This window comes from Strongylocentrotus purpuratus, unplaced genomic scaffold, assembly GCF_000002235.5.
Source record: "Strongylocentrotus purpuratus isolate Spur 01 unplaced genomic scaffold, Spur_5.0 spur5_scaffold_1, whole genome shotgun sequence".
Classification (NCBI taxonomy): domain Eukaryota; kingdom Metazoa; phylum Echinodermata; class Echinoidea; order Camarodonta; family Strongylocentrotidae; genus Strongylocentrotus; species Strongylocentrotus purpuratus.
This window is the reverse complement of record NW_022145594.1, coordinates 42,488,449-42,503,615: the sequence shown is the minus strand read 5'-3', so window position 1 is coordinate 42,503,615 and position 15,167 is coordinate 42,488,449. Positions and strand designations below refer to the sequence as shown.

The 15,167-nt window shown below is 36.9% G+C and overlaps 1 protein-coding gene across 1 annotated transcript in view; it reads left to right on the top strand.

Annotated features, from left to right (window-relative positions):
- The window catches only part of LOC585630, a 63,548-nt gene that overhangs the window by 12,462 nt on the left and 35,919 nt on the right, over positions 1–15,167 (top strand). The gene's annotated exons all lie outside the window — the stretch shown is intronic.

Below are 15,167 nucleotides of genomic sequence, written 5' to 3'. Positions count from 1 at the left end.
ATATGTTTCAGAGATTATTCATGCAAATTGTTGAGTTTCTATCTTGAAAAATACAGATTTTGTATCCCTTGAAAGTGAAAAATAGCTCCAAATTAGGGTTTTGACAATAACAAGTTTTTATTTCAATAGGTAAAATGCTTTTTTCTTAGGTCAAACTTATTTTATTATAACAACTGATGATATAAGGTAAATACATGCAAAAAAATTGGGAACCAGTGCATTGCCTAATAATTTTCAGATGGCACACCACTGATGTTTCGGACGTTACACACTGTTAACATTATAACTTTATTCAAGTTAATTGCTTTTCTTTAGGTATTATTGACCTCAGTTACATTAATTGTTTGCAGAAAAATACTTCTGTAACATTTATGGAAAAAAATTGTGCAGTTTTAATTAGTTTAGCACATACATGTATACCAATTTTGTCTTCATCGACCACTCAATTTATGTAAGGTATATTATTCATTTCAAGAACGTGTACCGGTAGTTTAAAATGCTTATGTGATCTAACAGAGTGAAATATGAAGCTAATAGCAATTGTAGTCATCAAAACTCCTTAGAAAATTCACTTAGAAACATACTCTTTATTGCATGTTATGAACAACAGTGTGAAATGTATACTATGGTTTGTTTCGGATGTTACACGATGTTAACATTTCAATGAGATCATCAATTTCTACAAACTCTACAATATGGATGTTTAATCAGCTCGATAATGTTCTTTGCCTTCAACTATATAGTGTGTCATTCAATAATATCACTAACACATACATGTATGTAAGCACTGAAAAATTGACAAATCTTTAAAAAAATAAAACTATAAAAAAGTACCCCCAGTCATGTAAGTACAGTAATAAGAAATAAGTGAATCCTAATGTATTTATATCTCGAGAATGAGACATTTTTGATGTATTTTAAAATTGTGTATGTTTTAGGTTATAATACTACTGTAGTAACAATCATCCTTTACCACTATTTGTATTAGGAGGCCGTTTCAAATGACAATATGTTTTGATGCTCTTAAATAAGTATTTATTTATTTATTTAATTGATGACCGATTGATGAATGGATGGATTGATTGGTTGGTCGGTTGGTTGGTTGATAGATCTTAACTCTTGCTGTGCCTATATTACAGGTGACAAACAATATACAGTGTAGGTTAAACATGTACCGTATTTGCCGGCGATAAGGCCGCAGCGCCGCACCCCCAACTTTGACATTTCGTAGAGGAAAAAAAAACAAAAAACAGACAGCCCATTTATATTTCACACAAGTGTAGGGTTGCGGTTCTAACAGATAATTCCCAGAGATGCCAACCCTCCCGATTTTATCGGGAGGCTCCCGATAATTCACCCCAACTCCCGACCTTACGATCACCATCCTTATCCTCCCGATTTATTAAAAAAAAAAAAAAAAAAAATGATTTTTTTTTTTTTTTTTTTTTTTTTTTTTTTTTTTTTTTATTATGATTTTTTTTGGAGGGCGCTTATCAGTATATATATCTGTGAATTGAAAGAGAAATATCATCTGCTAACTTAAGCATGTAATAATTCCACTATGTTAAAAGACAAATTAAGAGTAGCGAAAGATTGTTTCAGCATATGGATCGCCGTAACCAATGCGTGGATATTGCCACAGAATCCAAATGGCGGAAAATCAGCAAAATAAGACCAGGAAATGGTCTCGGAAGTATAAGACCGAATACAGTATCAAGTACCTGTGTAATCGGAAGTCTGAAAGTAATTCATCATGCATTTTGTACAATTTTTATGTTATTTAAAAAAAAAGGGGGAATTATTTAACTAAATACACATGTAAAATGCTCCAAAATAAGGCTCAGATTGCACCAGAGAGCATCTAGAACCCCAGAGCTTCCAGGGCCCTAAGGCGGGCCCTGGACCCCGGCCGCATGTGTCGGGCGCTACGCGCTCGAGATGTGCGCTACGCGCACATTAATTGGTGTCGATTACAAATCCTCCCTATTTCTGATTTCCAAAAGTTGGCATCTCTGAATTCCTAGCACTCTTAACACAGAGGCAGCCCAGCAGACATGTTGTAGGATTGATAACTACTAGCTAACTGACCATGTTTTAATGTGTAAAAGCATTACAGCATTCTATGTAGCATTCCACATACATTCCATGCAAAGTAGAATAAATCAATAACTATTCATATAGTCCCATACAAGTATAAATCAACATCACAAAGTATTCTTGAATATTCAAACATAAACAAAGGGTATATATTGAATATTCATAGTATATGTAAATTATACTATTTAAGCTTGACTGCATCAGGTGAACATTGAAACAAATGAGAGAGATAGACAGATGAAAGGATGGTGGATGAAAAGGGTGAATGTGAATGAGGGATGACCTATTAATATGAAAGGGATGAATCATGGATATGAAGGGGATCGAGTTTCAGAAGTTCAAAATAAATCTCTACACTAGCTTATACATTTTGTATGTATGCATACATACATGTAGGATCATTAAATAAGGTATTACTGGTAATGCCCTTTTCTTTTATACATGTATGTACTTTCTACACAGATTAGTTACGTGTACTGAGTGCCCTTTTTAAAAGGTATTTTCAAATGAAAATCCATATTTCCCATAAATTTTTAGAAAAACATTTTTTTTGCTTGATTTTATCAACTTTATATACCTGTATCATACCTGTGTCATGTACATGTACACCTGGTATAGCTTAAGTGGGTGATTTTGAGCTTTGGTAACCTACCAAATAGTTTAGATTGACCATACAATCTTTGGTTATATGACATAATTTGGAACAACCTCTGTAAAAATGAAAACGTGATGATTTGCAAACACACAGCAATGTAAATAGTAAGAGGAGAGGTTGAAAAATTGAAATTTGCTATTCTCACATCTATCTTTGCCCCTCATTTGAACTAGTTAAAGTATGAAAATGTCTGTTAACAGTTTAATGTAACATCCGAAACGTGCTAACAGCATTGTGACAATATCTTGTTTGTGAGACTTACAAGTTATAACACTGTACTGCCTATTCAGATAGAGGGCGACAGCACTGAATAAAGACACACACTTCATGTTAGCCATCTTTGTACACATATGAGTTATTCCAGTCTTATAATTAGGGACAAACACTTAACATGGTGGCAGCTGGTGTTTGTAACCCACTCATTGGAAGTCTTGCCATGATTTACCAAGGACTTCACACAATTTGTTAGCTTTCTAAGCTGTACTTGGAAGGTCAAATGTGCACCTCTAACTGAAGTTTTCTACTGTGGCCCCACATGCTTAACTCTGTGTGAGTGACTGCACAGCTGTTGTCACTGTTCTACGACTACGGTAAGCTTGTGATTTTCTCTACTGTGCTTGTGCTTATATAATAGTCAAGATGCCTGATGAGCGAAGTGAAAGTAGTGATGTGGCCAGTAATGTGTTCAAAAGGCCGAACATAAACCCTCCTGCTCACCTGAGGGTATCTGATGGAGATGCGATTGAGGGATGGAAGATGTGGAAACAGATGTGGGACAACTACTGTGTGCTCACAAATCTATCTTCCCAACCCGAGGAATATCAAACGGCTCTTCTCCTTCATAGTATTGGGCCGGATGGCGTACGCATCTACAATGGAATGAAGTTTGCCAGTGATGCAGACAGCAAGAAGTGTCATCTTATTCTCGAAAAGCTTGACTCCCACTTTCTAGGTGAAAGAAAGGAATTTTTTGAGCGCTTCAAATTCAATCGCAGAAATCAGGAAGCAGGAGAGAACATTGAACAATACGTCACTGTGCTGAGGACCATGAGCAAGTCATGTGGTTTTTGTGACTGTATGAAGGACAAGCTACTGATGGACAGACTGTTATTGGGTGTGTCAGATGACAGCATGCGGGAGAAAATGATGGGAATCCCAGACCTCACTCTGTCCAAGGCCATTGACGTATGCAAAGCTGTAGAAGCAGCGTCATTGCAGATGAAAGCTCTCAAGAATGAGGAGGTAGTCTACAAGGTCTACAAGAAGGTCAGCAATGGTGCATCTCATTATTCTAAAAGGCCTGGCAAGAGCAGTGGTAAACTGAAGGATGCAACTGACCCAAAACGTTGCAAATTTTGCTGCAAAATGCATGAAATGAAGAAGGAGAAGTGCCCTGCTTGGGGCCGCACATGCATGGCATGTAAGCAAAAGAACCATTTCAAAGGATCTGAGGTTTGCCGAGCTTCAACCATACACTGCGTGGATGATGACTCCAGCTCGTCATCAGGTGAGAGCATTAGCTCTGTCACCGTACAGAATATCAATGCGGTTGATGCCAACAATCATCCTGTTTTCTGCAAAATGCTGCTCAACGACACAGAGGTTGACTTCCAAGTAGACTGTGGTGCTACAGTGAGTCTACTCCCACAGAAGTATGTTGTTGCTCACAACGACATAAGAAAGGAAGCAGTGCAGCTTCAAATGTGGAACAAATCAACAGTCACTGCAGTAGGAAAGTGCAAGATTAAGACGAGGAATCCTGTTAATAACAAGAAATATGTTGTTGATTACGTGGTGGTTAAAGAGAACCTGACTCCCCTCCTGAGCAAGAAGGCAGCAGAGAAGATGAACCTCATCACAATCAATTATGATAACTTTGAACAGATATATGTTGCGACTTCAAAGGATCGTGCAGAGTATCCCGACGTCTTCTCATCCTCCAAGATTGGCACACTCCCGGGAGACCCAGTCCATCTCTACCTTGACGACAATGTAAAGCCCAGCATTCGACCTGCTAGGACCATTCCTGAATCCTTGAAAGATATTGTCAAGGCTGAACTAGATGAGCTAGAGAGAAAAGGGGTCATAGATGTCATCACTGATCCTACGGACTGGGTGAGCCAACTTTCGGTAGCGACAAGGAAATCGGGCAAGGTTCGTCTGTGCCTGGACCCACGACCCTTGAATGTGGCATTGAAAAGGGAACACTTTCCCCTTCCAGTGCTAGATGACATTCTACCCTCACTAACTGATGCCTCGACTTTTTTCTGTGTGTGACCTGCGTAATGGCTATCTTCATTGTCCCTTAGATGAGGAATCCAGCCTGCTCACAACATTTGCTACACCGTGGGGTAGGTACAAATGGAAGAGGCTCCCTTTTGGACTAAAGGCAAGCAGCGAGATCTTTCAGAGACGTCTACACCAAGCGCTAGATGGCCTAGATGGAGTCCGCTGTGTGGCCGACGATATCATTATCTGGGGTTCTAGTGAACGGGAGCATGATGATCGACTGGAATAACTCATATGTGTACAAAGATGGCTAACATGAAGTGTGTGTCTTTATTCAGTGCTGTCGCCCTCTATCTGAATAGGCAGTACAGTGTTATAACTTGTAAGTCTCACAAACAAGATATTGTCACAAGCATATCAGAAAGTGCTGTTAAAATGGCTGAATAATTTTTATGAGTCACTTTTATTGAGATTTTTTCTGATAAATTACAATTAAGGATATACTAAAGCAGCCAGGAATGCCTTGCACCACAAAGTGGGGCTTCAATATTTATGTTTTATAAGTCAATTTTGCAGAAAATTTAGATATTTTATGGAAAATTTGATTTTTTGCATCATATTTCTTCATATTTTTATATTTAGATTTAAATGAAATTATCAAAATATTGTTTTTAACAGGAGTGTGCATTGTGAAATCGTAACTTGCACATATGATCGAAAATTAGTTGAAATTTGCAAACTATGTGTTAACAATCAAATAGTGTAACGTCCGAAACACCCTTCTTGAGTTTACACAAAATTATTGGATTTGAAAGACCTGATTTGTGTTTTGACTTGTGTTAAGACTTATAATAACTTATTTCATAATGATTTATTCACTCCAGATACTCTCAAATATGGATTATCATCATTTATTTGCTATTTTTTGTTTCGGACGTTACATTTGTTTCGGACGTTACGACTGTTAACGGAAAATTGGTTTTAACTTTAAAATAGTATTGTAATGATGTATTGCAAATTTCTTTTTTTTGGTGGGTAGCCGCCATGAAATGTTTAAAAAATGTTACGAAAGATAGGTCCTGCAGTTTATATATTTTCTGCTACTTCAAATTGAAAGTTGTTTCGGACGTTACAAATTTGTTTACGGAAAATGAGACAACTTTTTCAAATTTTGAATATATTTATAATATAAGCGCTACTATAATTAAATTATATTTTCTTTTAATTTAATGACTTGGAGTAACTAATAAGCTTATTCAAACCATAAACAATCTCATGAAATGATTGTTCTAGTGGGTTAAATGAGGGCCTACATTGTTTACGGAAAATGTAACGTCCGAAACACCATTTTCAATTGCACTGTTCTATCAAAATACAGGAGTTAATTCAGATTACTGTCAACTTTCTTTAAGATCTACCCATGCTCATTAATCATCAATAGAAAAAAAAACATATTGCTTGTGGGTATATATTTTTTTCGGCTCCAACCAAAAAGGTATGTCAATTTTGTTACAAAATTCCGTAAACAATTGGCTGTTCAGGGATACCTCAAGCACATACAGCAACGCTGAAATTTTTTCGTTAAGCTATGGGAGGTTAACCTAGGTCCATGCTACAAGAAAAAGTTGTAACTGATTTCTAATTCTTTATCTTTGTAAAGTTTCAGGCTGTCAAAGGGTCATTAAGCTATTTGGTCATAGTTAAAAAAACCAGTGCCATACATGAATCTCGGTTTGTTTGACTCTCGACTCAATCTCTTTCTCAATCTCTTTCTCCCTCATTCTACTGATCTAATTTCCTTTTACTAGAGCTTTTGCAATCATTCATTTTCCCTTTTTTTGTATCTTTCTTTCTTTTTGCCTTCTACTATTTTCCTCCATTTTTTCCTCTTTTTTATTTCCCCCGCCCCCCCCCCCCAAAAAAAATCTAGAATTTCTTAGCTACATATTTTTTTTATTTACCGTATTGATTTCCAAGCATACTTTGTTCATGTTATATTGTAAAACAGCATCTGAGGAACTAACACTTCAACAAGCTCTGCTTCTAGTTAGTTCCTCTTTTCTCATGCTTTTTCTATTATATTTGTCGTTTCATTGCATACTTTTTGTGATATAATTATTCATTGTATTACGTTTTGCATGAGAAATAAAATCATTTGAATCAATAAAAGCATCAATAATAGTAATAATAATAATATTAATAACTAGATGAATTCCCCTTACAAAAATGTCCTGTGGTAATACCACAGGATTACCACAGGACTGTACCACAGGACTTTACCACAGGACTGTACCACAGGACTGTACCACAGGACTTTACCACAGGACTTTACCACATAATGGTAAATTGGGACATTCCAATTTACCACAGGAATACCACAGGACTACCACACACCGGTTACCATACAGAATACCACAGAATTACCACACGACAGTTACCACATGGATTACATGTGGTAACAGTTACCACAGAAGGGATTAGTATGTGGTACTAGATACAATGGTCCTGTGGGAATGTCCCAATTTACCACAGGAATACCACACATCAGTTACCACAGGGACTACCACACAGCAGTTACCACACACATTACCACAGGACTACCACACACCTGTTACTATACAGAATACCACAGAATTACAACACACCAGTTACCACAGGATTACCACACGCAAGTTACCATTGGAATACCACATGCCAGCTACCACATAAAATTACCACACAAATTACTACAGGAATATTTCTGTGGTAATTTGTGTGGTTTTGGGGGACATTACCACAGGATTATCACACGCCAGTTACCACAGGATTCCCACATTGCAGGTACCACAGGACTACCTAGCATGCCTACCATATACCAGGCATTACCACAGGAATTACAGATGACAAAACTAGACTTATAAAAAATAACATGCAAAAAACATTTTAGAATGAAACCCTTGATATATTCTTAGATACATTCAATGCACACTTTACAACAGAAAAAGGTCAGATTTGATTCAAATTTGAAAATGTATGCGTTTTTTTTTGGCCATTACAAGAAACAGGTGATTGATGTGTACAAATGCTCATGTACCCTTTACAGCTCATTTTATGCAGGGATATTACTAGTCCAGAATCTGCACGGTCCTTTATAATTTCCCTACACTTGATTCAAGCCGTCGAAGATGGCGTTATCAACAAACTCATAATTATGCTCACCAGCCCAGCCTGAGGACCGTACAGACAAAAAGCTCGGTTTAATGGCCCTCCGTTGAAATTTCAACGGAGAGCAATAAAACTATGGACCGCCCACCATCATGTTTACGCCGCGCTGATTGGTTGGTGAAGTGTCGATCTCTTGAGACCGAAGAGAAACGCGTTTGCAAGTATTTATTGTTTATGGAATTTTCATTATTTCTTCTTTAAACTATACAAAATAAAAATATTTGGATTTATTGCAGCTAATATCATTGTTATGTATCATATATCTATTTTTACAATTGTTATGTCTGTATGAACAAACGCTGATGAGGTCTATGCTGCTGTTATTTTGTAAAACATATACTAGCTAGCATGAAAGTAGACCGTGAGTAACAACAGTGTTTTTACTCAGCGTTTGTCTTCGTTTCTTCCATGTGAATTCCAGCAAAATGTACTTTTGATAGACGTGTTTGAATAGATTCAGCTCAGAAGCCACCTGACCAGGGCTCAAATTAATTTTTTGCCCACGGGGGCTCTTCCAAAAAAAAAAGAGCCCCTGTGAGCGTTCTCACGGGGGCGCTTTTAGTGCTGACGGGGGCTCTTATTTTAATACAAATTTCCATTGAATTGGTACCGTGAAACTCCTTGGTATGTTATCATTATCATTTATCTAAGTCGGTATTTTTCCTCTTAGAAATTTACTTGTTACATAGCTGTTATTGACTTTTATCCCCGTGAGGACATTTTCTCCATTTCTTCCCGTTCTGCACATAATTTCCTTCTCATTATTCGGAGCAACCTTATTTACATTCTTTCTTTACTTTTAGTCTTTACCATATCCTTCCAAAACACAGGGGCGGATCAAGCTTTTTGCTAAGGGTGGGGGGGGAGGTACCCCAAATACGATGTGGAGCATCGTCCAAGAGCCGCAAAGCGGCAAGGCAATTTTTTGGTGCTTTTTTGAACCCCCGTCAGTGATGTTTTCCTGGCATCTACTGACATTTACTAATACTGTGTAGGTCTAGACACATGATAGCATTTTTCTGTGCACATCACATTTTTCCTTGGCAGCCCAAGGGGGAGGGGGGGGGGTTAAACCCCCTAGATCCGCCCCTGCAACATCTTATGCCTTCTTCTTCTTCTCAATATTGATTTACTGGTCGGGTTACATTATTTGCTGGGCTTTAAGAATCACCAGATTTCAGAGGATTCAAACTTTCACAATGAAAATCTTCTCCATGTTTCAGTCCTTGCGCGATTGTCGATCTCCAGCTCCAGCAGATATTGGGCGTCAGCGTGCACACCGGTACTACCAGCGCAATATAGCCAATCTGCTGACGGCCGAACCGCGAGCTTCCATTGTTTGTATCGGGAATACTTGTAGAGATGGTAGAGAAAACGCCATCTAAGTTCCATTTCATTGGTTTAAGGTTTGAAAATTAATACTCAATATTGTGTTAAAGTTATATCAGAAAAGAAATCTTAATTTTATAATTCCTGACACGGGGGCGATTTTTAATTTTGCAATCGCCCCCATGAGCAACCTGACGGGGCGATTATGGAGCTCACGGGGGTGAATCGCCCACCGCCCCGTGTATTTTGAGCACTGCACCTGACTGTTTTGACGAAAAATTGTATTTTGTAAATAATATTTAAAGGAAATATTTTCGTGTATTTACAATCATACAATGAACTATATGGGAACGGGTGTGCATGATTTTTTTCTTCTTCCAAACGAGTTATGATGCACACTATTTCCCTTTTGAGATAAATTATCAGAAGTAAATGTACTACATGTAGATTGGGAAAAGAGTCATTTCCCACATTACATATAGTCTGAGATATAATGCAAAGAAGTTCTTAATTTTGAAGAAAAATATAGATGAATGCAGCATATACATTGTATTCGGGGGGGGGGGGGGGTAAAGTGTGGAGGAAATCTTGGAGTGAGTCACCAGAATTGCTTAAGACTAGTGTAGGTCTACAGTGCTTGAATATCATAAGTGTTTGCACAAAAAATAAAAAGAGAGCATCCTGGATGGGTTTTAGAAGTCCCCCACCCCCAGTCCCCCACCATCCCAAATTAAAAGAAAAATTGAGATTAAAAACTCCCAATAATTTGTTAAGAATGCAAACTACTTCTGAATGTTGAAAGAAATTAAAACAATTAGGCATAAGACATAAAGACTCTGCAAATAAGTGGAGATGAATGTGGAATGAATGTTTTAGATTTGAATCAACAGGGGCGTGGTATGATGGTATGGTGCATGAAATTGTTTTGTTAATAATAATAATAATATCGGTATTAGTTCTGTCAGACTTGACACTCCTCATGTGCTCCTGAATATTTATGGCTTTAGCATGGCTGCCATTAGGACACTCTGGCATTTCAAGTAATTAATTCCTGCCCAGTACCCATTTACATCACCTAGGTTGTTGTTTTGAATAAAAGATAAATGCTGCATTTATGTGTATAAGAAATTTGCATAGTTATTCATACAGGAAAATCACTGTAGAATTCGAATTTCCCGACCAGATTAAAAATATTCAGTTAGAGGAAAGGGACAAAATCGCTCACTTGATTTTTGAAGATTTTTCGTTAAACGCTAGGATAAAATGTTTATCAAACGTTTGAGTTGACGTGGTGTCACCCCCTTACCACCCCTCCCTCTCTCTCTCTCTCTCTCTCTCTCTCTTAATAAGGGGCTCCCACTGACAACACCTGTCAAAGTGTGGTAGGAAAAAAAGATATACGTATCATAATTATAAGGAAACATCCAGGGGCATTGTGTGGCTGTGGGCCTTAAGTGGAATTTTCCCCACGAGCCACCCTTTATTTTTGTCAGGATCAAGGCCCAGTTGATTTGTGGTCTGAAGGGCACTTGATATATGCAACTTATATATTGAGCGGGCAGGTTGCATCAAACTTTCAAAACAAATTTTTAAGTCCCAGTCTGCCCCTAGAAACATCAAATGAGTTTTCTGTCAAAGGCATGATGTAGAAAAATATAGAGGTCTGTCCAGATGCTGTAGGCCTGTTGCCTGGTTAATTGATCTTTTGATCGATCAGCCAGACAGGACCGAGCCTTTATGGTTTAGGGCCGCCGGTAGGCCTATAAGGACATTTTTTTTTAAATTCCATTTTACCTCATTAAAGTAGCATCCAAAGACATACTATATTAATTTTGATAGTCAACTTGTGCTATAAAGTATGTGATCGGTAGTCGTCCAAATTTAGAAAGAAAGTTACGGCATTTCCATGATGTCAAAGAGGGCCAGTGTGATTCCCGTGCCGGAAAAAATTAGAAATGAAAATGGAAAATTCATTCCCAACACTTTTCGGAGCTATGAAACTTCTTTGATTTAAAGAGTAATGAATTATTAACGCAATGATGTAAGAGGGTTGAATGTTCATACTTATTGTCCCTCGGCGGAAAATTAATCTTTTTAAATACAAGTGCCACAGACTACACCCCAACTGGGTTGACACATAACCAGTATGACATTTGTTGTCTTTGAGATGACATGCTGAGTTTGCAAGACACAATGCAAATCCCACGTTTGTGGGTGTAAACAAATTGCTATTTTAACTCTATACAAGGGCAATAGAAGTACAGGGATTAGGATTGGAACATTAATCTTGGCGATATCCATTCGCACCCCTGTTTTATGGGTTTTATTACGTAAAAGTGCTAATTTGTTTTCTCATTTCTAATTTATCTTGTTAAATCTTGTTTATAAAATCATATTAGTTTGGCGGTAAATTCCTTTTCCTATTCATAAACAGGAAATATTTTAATATTAATACATGATTCACTATCTGTCCTTTTCCTCTATATCGGGTAAATCTATTCTGAATTGTTATTCTTACCAGTTTAATGTAAATAAACAAATTCAAAGAAAGTACTGCACCTTCCCATACCTTCTGAGGAAATTTCACACATATAAAATAGATGGTTAAATTGATCTAAATGGGTTTCCTTGCATAATTTGAATACTTGGATACTGCTAACGTTTAAATTTCACAGATGGGACATACGTGATATATTTAAAATTCCTGCAAAGTTCTACAGAAATTGATGTTGGCAGCAAAAAGGATTCACTACCTTTAAGTGGATATGTGTATAAGTCCATGGATACACATGTACATGTATATATATATTAACTATAAAATGTTACATACCAGTAGCAAGGCTATCCGGCAAGTTTCAATGAGATATCATGATGAACATAAACAGTCCAAAAATGAATTCTTTAAAAATGTATATGAATGAATACATGTGAAGGCAATTAAAGGTATACAATACATAAATAAGTTTATATCCATAACAATGTTAAAAGTGTTAATTAATAGCACTTGCAGCTAGGTCTATCTGTCAAGTGTCAAAAGATGTCAATTGTCAAACATGAATAGTCTTCAGATGCATTTAAATGAATACTAAAACAAAGCTATAGATACATGAATAATGACACATCTATAAAATGTTACACAATACTGGCATCAACTATACCAGCAATGAGCTGTCATGGCAAAAAGTGTAGAGAAATAAAGTTATGAAGATATATTCACACACAGATAAAGGATATATGTAAATATTTTATTACGCTGTAAGGTAATTAGGTGATACGTAACGAAGTCTACGTATCACCTATTGATTTCGTCAAGATTTTTATTATTATTATTATTCTTCCTCGAATTTGTTCGCAGGATATCTCAAATTGAATAAAGCCATTGTCATGAAACTTTCAATGATGATAGATCTTAGTCTAACTTAGAACTGTGTGACTTTTCAAAGACTCAAAATTATCGTGACGTCATCCAGGCGCCATTTTGTGAAAATCAACTTATGATCATATCTTCATAACGGAAAGTAATTTTTCATTCATATTTATTATGAATAAGATCAATATCCGTCCGGTCAATTTCAGGTCAAAAAACGTGCGCAAATGCGCGCGTACGCGTTCGTCCGCGCCTTTACGTGCGCGCAAAAATTTAAAATGCTCTAAATCATCCCAAATTTTTTTTACATACGTTTCAAGCCATATGGAGCATTTGACAAAAAATCACTCAAACGCGCATGCGCGCCCGTTTTTTGCGCGTTTTGGCATTTTGCAACATATAATCGCCAAATTTTCTCTGTCATCATGTTTGACACATTTTTCCAAGCATTTTGATACCATGTTCATCTCTTTATCACTATTAATAACGGAATGAGCGTCCGTTCAAGATAAGTATCCGTGAGCGCGAGCTCATGTATTACATAGCATATATGGGCAAAAACATGCCTATAAAAAGTCCATTGGGATGAATAAGGACTGCCAAGTTTTTTTCATATTTAGATAGAGTATGAGTCGGAGATATGATTTCATATCTCATTTGGCCATTAAATGCATCTTGATGTCATCATAATGGCCTTGGAAGTCAAAATACCAAATTGCATATTATGACGTCATTATATTTATGGACAATTTAGTGTATTTCTCATAATATTGACTGATTTTCTTCCAAATTGCGATATCTTGTAGATGAGGCAATTGCCTACAAGATAAATACACACTGCTTTTTATTTCATTGATGTCATCATAGTACAAAATTCAATTAAAGGCCACATGTCAGAATTTTCTCAATTTGCGTGTTATGCCTATGTAATGTGAATTTCGTTCACATCATGAATCTACATGACATTGATCTATGAGCACTATCTAGCTTATTTGTGCTCTATGTTCTCCCAAATTTTGATACGGTGTAGCTAAGAAAATTATCTACAATAATGACGTACATTATTTATCATTTTGATGACATCATCATAGTGAAAAAATCAAGTAAAGGTGACATGTCAGAATTTTCTTAGTTTGCGTGTTAGGCGACTTTTTCTGCAATCCTGATTCTACAAATCTCTATCAAATACCTGAAGGGGGCGCTATACCACTCTTAATCATGGTCACCAGGGAATTTTAGTATAAACTTTTACATAACATCATATTTTGTAATGATAAACTGTATCTATTTGGATTAACACAGTCAAATGTATATTCCTTTTGTAGAAAAGAGGTAAAAACCTATCGTCTTATCTTCTTTGAATGTTCTGAAGGGTCCAGAATATGGAATGAGGTGGAAAACAATTTAAAGATGTTTCAGTTGCTTAATATGCAATGGATTGATGTGTTACTTGGTTTCATGTCCTGCCCCTCTCCCTTTTGTTGGTCTGTCTCTGCATCTATCTATATCTCTCTCTCTACTCTTTCACCCTCTCACCCTCTCTCTCTCTCTCTACTCTTTCACCCTCTGCCTCTTTCTCTCCCTCTCTTGCCTTGCCTCCCTCTTATTCTTTTGCTCTGTCTCCCTCTGCCCTACACAGTTGAAACTTGACTCATGGATAGACAATAAATGGGAGAAGTATTTTATAACGAAAGATGAAATCGCGAAAATGCGTTCTTCATTATGTTACACATGAGCATAATTATGTATCACCTAATTCGTCAAAGTGACGAATTAAAGTCTACTTCAATTTATGTTAGTCGAGATTGCCTTGGTACAAAGATGTGTATTGAAGATTTATTTCTCAGATTCATTCCGACCTAACGCAAGGTGATTATGACAGAGCGAGGCGACCTGGAAGTACTTGCTGAATGTTTGTTGGTCGGCATAATTTGCATCATTTTGAAATGCTTTCCATTTAATATAGGAATCCCATACCAATGAACATTTACCCAGTATGGGTCTCACACTCTCACTCATGTCTTGCATTTCCTTGACGTGTTTTGGACAGTTCAGTCTTACAAATTAAGACTGCATGTCTGCATGTACACCAGAAGACAAGCATGCCAGTGCCACACAGTCCACGTTGATGACTTTCCAGCAGCCGAAGATACCCTGAAAAATAAAAAAAAAACAAATACAAAAGTAAGCACGTTGTAGTATTATGCTATTATTCTATTATGCTCTCAAAATAAATCTAGCGAAAATTAAGAGTTGAACATGGCATACACTGTACAAATGAAATTC